Genomic DNA, 9800 nt, shown 5'->3' on the forward strand with positions numbered 1-9800 from the left:
TAGAAGTTCTAGAATATCAGAGAAGATGGGGTGGGAAAATTGACAAAGAAATAATTCATGAGAGTCCCTAGAACAGAAAAAAAAAAATTACTCCATGTTGAAAAGTTATTAACTGAGTACCAGCCCAATGGATTAAAATGTTTCCAACCAAGATATACCATTATCATGCAATTTTGTAATACCAGAAATAGGAGAAAAGTTTTCAGAGGGAAAAAAGAAAACACACCAAAACACAGGATTATGTGATTATAGTATTCTAGCAATACAGAGAAAACTCTAAAATGTTTCTGAAGAAATTTTTTAAAAGTTATTTACAAAGAATGACTTAAAATTACAAAATTAGAAAATTACAACACTTTCAAAACATGTCTATATTTGTAAGTCTTGAGCATAGGCATATGCCTCCAAAAATGTATCAAGATTCTTTTTCATGATATGAAGCAAGGTGTTATGCAGTTGATTTAGCGTGTGTGTGTGTGTGTGTGTGTGTGTGTGTGTAAAATGCTTCATGAATTTGCATGTCGTCTTTGTGCAGGGGGCATGCTAACCTTCTCTGTATCATTCCAGTTTTAATATATGTGCTACTGAAGCAAATACTCATTTAGGATTTTGATTAATATAAATACTAGTAACTAAAATAATCAGAAAAACTATTTTAAGTGTTGCAAATAGGGATCACATATTACTGCAATAGGAGAGACAATAAATCTTTCTAAATCACTAACTACCCTGTGCTGGACCTAAGGACGCTAGAAAGTAAAATATTGATGTATTGACAACTATTTAAGTGTTACATGTTTAGAAAATATTAAACATTTTAATTTAAAAAAAGGTAAATTGTGGAAATTTACCATTTTGATCACTGCAACACATGATAGTGACTGGATATCATCCCTGATAATTATGGGTTTCTATGTAACAGTGAAATGTAATCACAAAGAACAGCCATCACAGGAAGCAGAAGTTGAAAAAAGGTATTTATCATCATATCACTTGATTCATTCCTATGTTATGCAGTCTTGGCACCTGTGTGCCAGAGAATTTAGCCTCTACATTTCCAAAACATATTTTGAAAGTCACTATGAATATTCTAGTTTTTATTCCTTCTGAAAGAAAGTCATCTCTTTCCTTTTCCTCTTTTTTATATTGCATGATATGCACCTTGGTAGCAGGGAATAGAGAGGAGTAATATGTTTCTTTGCTATTAAAATAGAGACTCTCATAAACAATGTGTTTCTATGGCCATAGTGCCTGTGCATGTGCCAGTATATGTGTGTTAACCTCATCAGCGTTTAATCCTTAACTGTACTATAGGAGATTACTTAGTACAGGATTTCTTTTTATAACCTCATAGAAGTGAGTTTTGAAGGAGGAATACTTTTTGTTGTGTTATTTACTGCATGCGGTGCAGCTCAGTAAATAAATTGTACACAGATATAGTTTATTGTATAAAGGAGAACTCTATCCAGAGCAAAGATGACTACACTGGCGTGCTCCACACTAATCCCTCATGCTTTTTGTATTTGTGCCAAAGTACTTTTGGTAATATTAATTGAGAGGGAACCACATGGTATTTTAAATAGAGTCATGGGAATTTGTCCCATTATACAGCTGAGTAACTGTACAAAACATCCATCAGTAGTGACCACAACATAGAATATTGCATTGTGGCATCAACCCAAGACATTACATTTACCTAATCATTGACTTCACATTTATCTCAATCTATTTCAAGACAAGAAATGAAATATTTGCTGCAAAATTACATTTCCAGCAATTTCTGATAAAGGAAGGAGATGAACTTTGGAGCAGTTGTTTTCTAAATGGATTTTTAAGACATGTTATATTGGGTCTTGAGTTCATTGATTTGTATTGGACCAAAAGGCACAGGTTGAAAGGGGACAACTCTCCAGTAGAAGAGAGAGTTGGAAGGAGATTGCTTGTTCCCTGAATCAGAGGCATCAAGCCAAATTTAAAAACCTGCTCACAGAGCAAATTTCTTTTGATTTCTTAAAATAAAATTTCAAAACCCTGTAAGCACAGTGACATCTTATATCTTTTGAGACATTTTAAAGAGAAAAATGCATTACTTCAGTAGATAGTTCAAATAATTGGAAATGGGATATAGGACCTTTTACCCCTGGGTTACCATATGATGAATGCCACCCAGGTTTAAAATGATCACAATTCTTTCCATTGTGTTGCACTGTCGTCATTTAAGGAGTAATAAGATTTCATCAAGATAGAAACCCTTGGATTCCTGGATAGGAGGCTATCATAGATCATTTATTTTGATTTCTGAACCTGAAAAAAAACTATGCTAGTTGTTTGTGAAAATATATTGACTTATCGTAAAGCAGAATAAAAGGCAAAGCTCTCCCCACTTTAGCATTTAAATTTTATTAATGAAGCACACAAACATAAAGCCTTTAATTGTTTTATCCCCAGCTAAAATAACTACAGATTCTCTTTCCATTCACTAAATCAAATCCATTTTTTAATTCCATTAAACTATTTGCTTCAGTATTATCCTGTGGAAATAAAATGCATTAATAAAAACAAAGTTTAATTCTTGTCTCTTAATACCATTAACTGTTTTTCTCATCCTTTCAGCAGATAAAATGTAAATAAGAAGGCAAATAATAATATACAGATAGCATTTTCTCTTCCCTTTTCATAATTTTGGTAGTTATATTTCTCCACCATTAAGGACGATGAGTTTGCTGTTTTTTGGTTTTGGTTCAGTACTTCCCTTTGGAATTCAATTTTAAAACATTTATCAATATAAAACATCCATACAAATGGGTTGCATGGAAATTCCAAGCTATTTTGAAGAGAACCTGAGAGGTTCTTGTGCAGTCAGTAACCAGTCTTATCCCTATCTTGCTTTCAAGCTATTGAATTCAGGGAATGGTTGTGTCCCAGGAATCTCTCATCAAGGGATCTTGGTTTTAAGAGCATCTGATGGGACTAATCAGTGATTCTGTGGTCGCCTTCTATTCAAAGTATCAGGTCATGCACTACTCTGGCACAGAGAGTTGCTTATTTTTCTAGAGAAAGAATGTTAGAAGAGAAGTGGTTTAAAAAAAAAGAAAAAGAAAGAAAGAAAAACAGAAACACAAACAAAACAAAAACCTTGCAATGTTCTCCTTTTGAATAAATCTAGGGTTATTCATTTGATTTTGAATTCAAGATGCCATGGTTCAAAAAGTGTTTATTTTAAAAAATTTTTTTCCCATTTCTCTCTCCAAATTATAGATAAAATAACTGGCTTTAAAATGGAAAATAAATTGTTATTGGCCATTTCAGACTTGTAAATAATCTACTCAAAGGCTTACAGATGGATGGAATGCAAATTCCTATTTCGAAGAGAACCTGAGAGGTGTTATTTTAATGATTTATGAAGGAAACTGGTGTGATGATATATTCAAAATGCATCTGAGCCTCTCATTTCTTCAGTCTCCAATATTCAGACGTTCTTTCCCTCCTTATCTTTCTTACTGTCTTTCTTCCCTCTATCCCTCTCTCTCATTCTCTCTTTAATGCTCTGAAAGGAAATCAGCATGTTTTTGACTTTTCCATTATTGCTTCAGTTTTGGGAGAAGACTAGATGATAAATATCCAACTGATTGTAAAAATAGAGTTTAAATCTGTGGAGTTACAAGCAGGTTGATATCAATAAATTATATTCCTGAAGAGCGTAAGCACATAGCAAACTAGAGTGCTGAACAACTTTTAGGTGATGGTATTGAATTTCATATTTCATGGTAGAGTCATGAGTTTGAAGCTGGTAAAATTTATAAAGGTCATACTCTAATTGAATGTGATGATTTCAGTGCATAATTCATCATTTCATATCAAATCTGCATCCCAGAAGACAGTCTATATCTATGAAAAAACATTATTAATGGGTAAATATGAGATTAGATGATCAGAGACTACATTGTACCACATGAAGCTATCATAAGTGATAACTAATAATATACTATATGCACTATACTTTCTTCTACTTTGGTTTTGACTGAGATTATGTAGGATGTGTAAAGATATTAATGTCATCTACGAATAAATGTATGGAAATACTTTTTTTAGCATGTTCCATATGTGGAGTTACTTTTGCAGTGATTTTTGTTTTGATATTTTGTTTTCATTTAAATGAGTTTAGCTCTTATCTGTTGGCACTCCACCTTAAATTATCCATGATATTGACTCAGATCCACATTTCACATTGTGTAAAACAAGTCAATGACAATCTACACCCCCCAACCTCTGCCTCAAGATTAGGGTAATTCTCTTTGTGGCTTACATCATCATAATCCTCTCTGGCTCAGAGCTTCTTCTTCAACAGATTAATTTCATGGATCAACTCAGTATCCTATGCATGCTTCCCATTCCACACACACTTGGATGTAAACTGTCCACTCGTGAAACTACACACACAGTCTCATGAGATATTTGTGTGTGCTGCATAGTTTACTTATCAATTTAGGAAATGGTAAAAACATCCCCCACATTGTCTATTTCTGACTAAATAATAGCATTTGTTCTAAAAGTAGGTTTTTTTCCTCCCCAAGTTTTCACTGGTAATTATTCATTTGCCATGCTGCTCAAATAATGTCTGTCCTCATGACACCTTTTTGATTGTTTTTCCTTCCTTTACTCTTCTCACTTTTCATGGTGGAGAAATCATTAGGGAAGCAAACAAAAGATTCTATGTGTTCCTCATGCAAAGGAATTTAGTACTCCCTCATTTTCCCCTTTCCATCTAGACTGTGACAATGACCCTTTTCTCCATCAAAGATGTTTCTAAGCAAGGACAGTTAACCCTCAGGACAACTTCTTATTCTGTTTTTTCAATACTGTAAGTATTTATATAGATAAAATGTGAGACAATGGAATCTGTTACCCATATACAATCCAGTTTGTCAAGATCATATTTTCTTCCAAGAATATAAGAACCTGGTAATCACACTCAGCAATTTGTCACGGGTTGGTCTCTCACCAAATAACATGTAGTTAATTATTATCCTGAAATCAATTTTCTTCCAACCCCAAGTATATGGGAACACCACCAATGGAATTTTTGCTAAATTCACACGTTAGGATGCTGATGACTTCAGTGGTACACTTTTTAAAAATTTAACTCTTATTATGTGCCTACCAAAATATGAGACACTGAGATTATAGCAGTGTAGACAAAAATCACAGAACATCTCTTATAGAGCTCACTAACAGAAAAGTTAGATCTTTCTCAAAACTGTATCCTTCTGGTGATTTAGCTTCCAGTGTCCTAAAAATTGATGATTTCAGGGCCAGGGAGCTTCAGTTTGAAATCTTGATATAGCTTTTGAATATTTCCCAGCACCAGTTGAATATAAATAAATAATAATACTGCTAAATGCACCACTGGTATCAGTACATTACCTGTATGATGAGATTCCCCAAAAGGTCACCAAAAAAATATATTGAAGTATAACTAAGTTTATTACACTTTCTGCAGTAAGACAGAACATTTTGAAATAGCTTTAGTAGTATCTCAGAAGAGGGAATTCAGGAGAGGGTATGTATAAGATTTTTAAAGCCTGGGCTAGGTGATTACATGATGACTCTTCTAAATTGAGAAATTGGTTGGTGTTGATAGAGTTTGTGAGATAATTGCTTTGGATTGGAGAGCAAGTGTCTTTGAGCAAGACTTGAAAAGTCACTTTTTATACGTAAGTTATTTTAGTTGCTTCATAGTTTTCCAGGAGTATGTATTTCATGGAGCAGTTAACTAAGTTATTTTTGTTTATTTTCAATATTATTTAGCCTAGGAAAAGTAGTGTATGCCCAATATCAGCCATGTATAATACAGGACTCAAATTATGTTGTTTCAGGTTTTGGCTCACTTAGGAAACTAACATATTAGAAAGGTGTTAGAACATTTTTAGTGAGGCATATTCATGAAACTTTTAATTATGATAGATTTTGCCTTTGAGACTTTATTTTGCTATATACTTTAGTGATATAGGACCTAAAGTCAACACCATTTACTTCAATTGGGAAAAAAATATATATATATACACACACACATACATATATAATATTGCATAATATATAATATATAAATATGTATAACATATTTATATATTAAACATATATGATTTTCCTTTCTTGTTTTATTTCTTTGCAGGGGGTGGGAATCTTTCCACAGTATTGTACCAAAGATCCTGCAGCCCTACTACTATCAAATTCTTTTCTTTATAATTAATCCTGCATGTTTCATCTATGGCGAGTCATTTCAGAAAAATAAACTCAACATTATTGAATACATTTTTACCTATGTTTTTCCCTCTTCATGAAGTGCCCTTCTTTCTCTGTGTGCCTAGTTTTTTGTTATCCTTCAAGACTCATTACAAGCATTTCATTCTTAGGGAAAATTCTAATGACTTAAGGCAGAATGAATTTTCCCTAATCAAATAATGCATTATAAATAGTTTTGGAAAATTCATAGTTTCCTAAGGAAAAAAAAAAAACCTTAACTAAATGATTAATAAACATGAGATACATTTGTTGGTAATACAAATAATGGCAAAAAAAAATGTTTTTAAAAATTCATTTGTTGCAGATAAAGCAAAGAAGGGATGAGATGGTCTCATAGAAACCAAAGGTAGAAAGCTGCACTGGGATAAATGAAACTAAAAGAAAACCTGTTTCAAAGTGTCAAAAACTGCAGGATAGAAAAGTACAATGACAGTGAATTGAACATAAAGTTTAGAAGTTTGAGGTAATAACAAGTTTGTCAAAGTAGCTTAAATGTAAGGGTGGAGATAAAAACAGGATTTAAGGGGGCCGAGGTGTAATTGAGAAGAGAGGAATAATTATAGACCATACTCAAAAGGTTGGGTGTGATAGTGGAGAGAAATTATGTAGAAGGACCCATAGTTAGGGCTGGGACCTCTTTTGCTTTGCAGGATGGGAAAACAACAGATGGAATATTTATAACTTGGGAGGGAAAGAAAGAAGGTAAAATAGTTGTATCAAAATCCAAGAAGATGTAAAATGAGGTAGTAATGAGGTAAAACATGAGTAGTAGTATTATTCTTGAACTGGAAAAGTGGCATAGGTTACAGAGATGGGGAGAAAGAGGGAAAGAATGGCTGCAGATGTAAATAAGTGCCTGAATCAAGATTAGTATATATGTGAAGATGGACCTAAGGCAATCAGAGAAAGAAGTGTGTGCTGGCTGAGTAGGAGACTTAAGGGAAGGAGGTCTGGAATAGCAATTACAATAATAAAAGTTGCTCATCAAGGATAATTAAAAAGATTGGTAAATTGCTTTGAGAGGTCAACTAAGTTTAGAAACTGAGAATTTATAATGGCAACAGAATACAAATTTATAATGGGAACAAAGTAAAAATTTCTGTAATTTTTATCAGAAGCTCTTAGAATATGAATTGATTTCAGTTAGAGAAAACCATATTTCAGGATGGAGATCTTTTTGAGGACATTTTTTCATGTGAGACAGAAAATCAAGTGGGAAGAGAGTTAGGATGTTAGTGAAAAATATACTCAGCCAAAGGGGCTAAATTTGGGTACGTGAGTCAGCTCTCCCGGTGGCAACAAACAGTCCCCAAATCTTAGTGGATAGTGGCAACAAGCTTTTAAGATTTGCTGACAGATCTGCGGATCAGCCTTGGTTAGGCTCTGTTCTACTCTTTGTCTTCTTAAGAGAATCTTCTCTAACATGGCACTTGTCATGGCCAGTGGCATCTCACTGGCCAAAGCAAGCCATTTCACATGGTCAAGCCTGACCATGGGATAGGTTAATACACACGTCCTACAGAGAGGCCTGGAAAGTGTAAGATATATAAAACTGTTCAGGGAAGGGAGTGGATAATTGGGAAGAATAATAAAATATATCACATTGAACAGGAGGAATGTGAGGCTCAGTGGTAATTTATGGGTTAAAATAAAATGAAGTGGAAGAGGACTGAAGATTAAAACGGTAATGAGTTTAAAGAGAAGAAAGGACTGAGGCAGCTCAGAGATTTATATTGGATGGTAGCTAAAGTTTCTGACGTAGACAACATTCTAGACCTTTCCACTGATGCTAAGTGGTCTACCTCAGGAACATTAGCTACCATCCAATGAAAGGTCTACATTGAGGTCTTGATAAAACGTTGCTGAGGTAGTAAAATGGTGGTGGATTTTATTAGGGGTAATTGTGTGACTAGAATTTAGGGTTGTCACCATATGAATGTTGAAAATATCTAATTTAATAACGAGCAATAGGAGAAAATAAATCAGTGAAATTCCTGAACCTCCAAGAAAATGGAGGAGTAGCCTGGAGGGGTAAATAAACATCTACATGTAGAGCGGGTGTTGAAGACTTCCAGTTTTCATTTTCTGCAAGTAAGGAGCTTGAAAGTCTCCACTCTGTCTTAACAACAAATAAAAAGCTAAGCAGATTGAAAAATTAACAACTTTTCTTGGATGCTTAAGAGAGGGGAGGACACAGGGCAAACTACTGCCCTGAGAATGGAAAGACAGACCTGCAAATATGGCAGGTCTCACCTTACCAGAGAGCAGAGACTCATGAGCAGAAACTGCTGTGGGAACCAGCGCCAGGAACCAGTACCTGGGTGAGAACACCAGAACTGTAATTGATGAATTGCTGGAAGCTAGGTGTGGACAAATCTGAGAGTTAAAAAATTCATGAGCTAGTGGCATAGTCTTTATTTAAACGATAGTATAGCTATATTTCTCCTTTCTTGAATTGTCTGTATCTCATTATATTTAAGGATGGCAAAATATTTAAGAATTTTATACAGTGAGCTCAATAAATACTTGCTATCAAACAATAAAAAAACAAAATCAGAGGACCCACTGATCAGCATCCCCCACAGTCTTGTGAGGTTTACCACTAGGAGCTCAACGAGATTCCCACAATAAATATCAGAGAAAAATCCCCTCAAACCGCCTGCTGGATGAGGCGGAAAGGAACCATTTTGAAATAAGCCAGAGCACTCAGCTCTTCTCAAAAAGGCTTGCCCTCACGGGAAGCTTGTTAACCAGAGCCTAAATGGCTGGGATATGATCTGAGACTGACTTACCTGGGGAAGGAAGGTACCCAACTCGAAGCCATTCTAGCCATCCTCTCTCACCTAAGGGGAGAGAAAAAAAAAATTAAACATTTGTGAAATTCAAAGTCCAGAGGCATAGTCTCACTAAGAGAATGAGACCTAATCATAGGACTATAGGACCCTTCCTCTCCCCCCACACATCACCACCACATTACTAAAGAGCTATTTATAACAGTTCCTTTTACCCATTACATCATGTCTGGCTATCAAGTAAAACTTCACAAAATGTACGGAGAGGCAAAAAAACACAAATGTGAAGAGACAGAGCAAGCATCAGAAGCAGATGTAGCAGGGATGTTGGAATTATTAGACTAGGAATTTAAAACAACTCTGATTAATATGATAAGGGCTCTAATGGATAAAGTAGCATACAAGAGCAAATGAGTAGTGTAAGCAGAAAGATGGGAAATCCTAAAGAACAAAAAAGAAATGCTAGAAGAAATACTAGTATTTTAGGATATGTAAGGGTCAAAAAAGAAGGATAATAATTTGGGAAATTGTTACACACACACACACACACATATGTGTGTGTATATATATATGTACACACACACACACACATATATATATATCATATGGATAGAAAACAACTCAAATGTTAAAGTAAGAGGTAGCAAAACCTATTAATTCAGTTTGTTATTTATATTAATTTGGGTCAAGTCTAGATTTATTTCC

At 34.5% G+C, this 9800-nt stretch overlaps 1 non-coding gene across 1 annotated transcript; it reads right to left on the bottom strand.

Moving 5' to 3' along the window:
• Positions 1–490: 490 nt before the first annotated feature.
• On the bottom strand, positions 491–593 carry LOC115852492 (U6 spliceosomal RNA). The gene has a single exon (XR_004039171.1). It is a non-coding gene; the product is annotated as a U6 spliceosomal RNA (small nuclear RNA).
• Positions 594–9800: the final 9207 nt, after the last annotated feature.

This window comes from Globicephala melas, chromosome 2 (assembly GCF_963455315.2).
Source record: "Globicephala melas chromosome 2, mGloMel1.2, whole genome shotgun sequence".
Classification (NCBI taxonomy): domain Eukaryota; kingdom Metazoa; phylum Chordata; class Mammalia; order Artiodactyla; family Delphinidae; genus Globicephala; species Globicephala melas.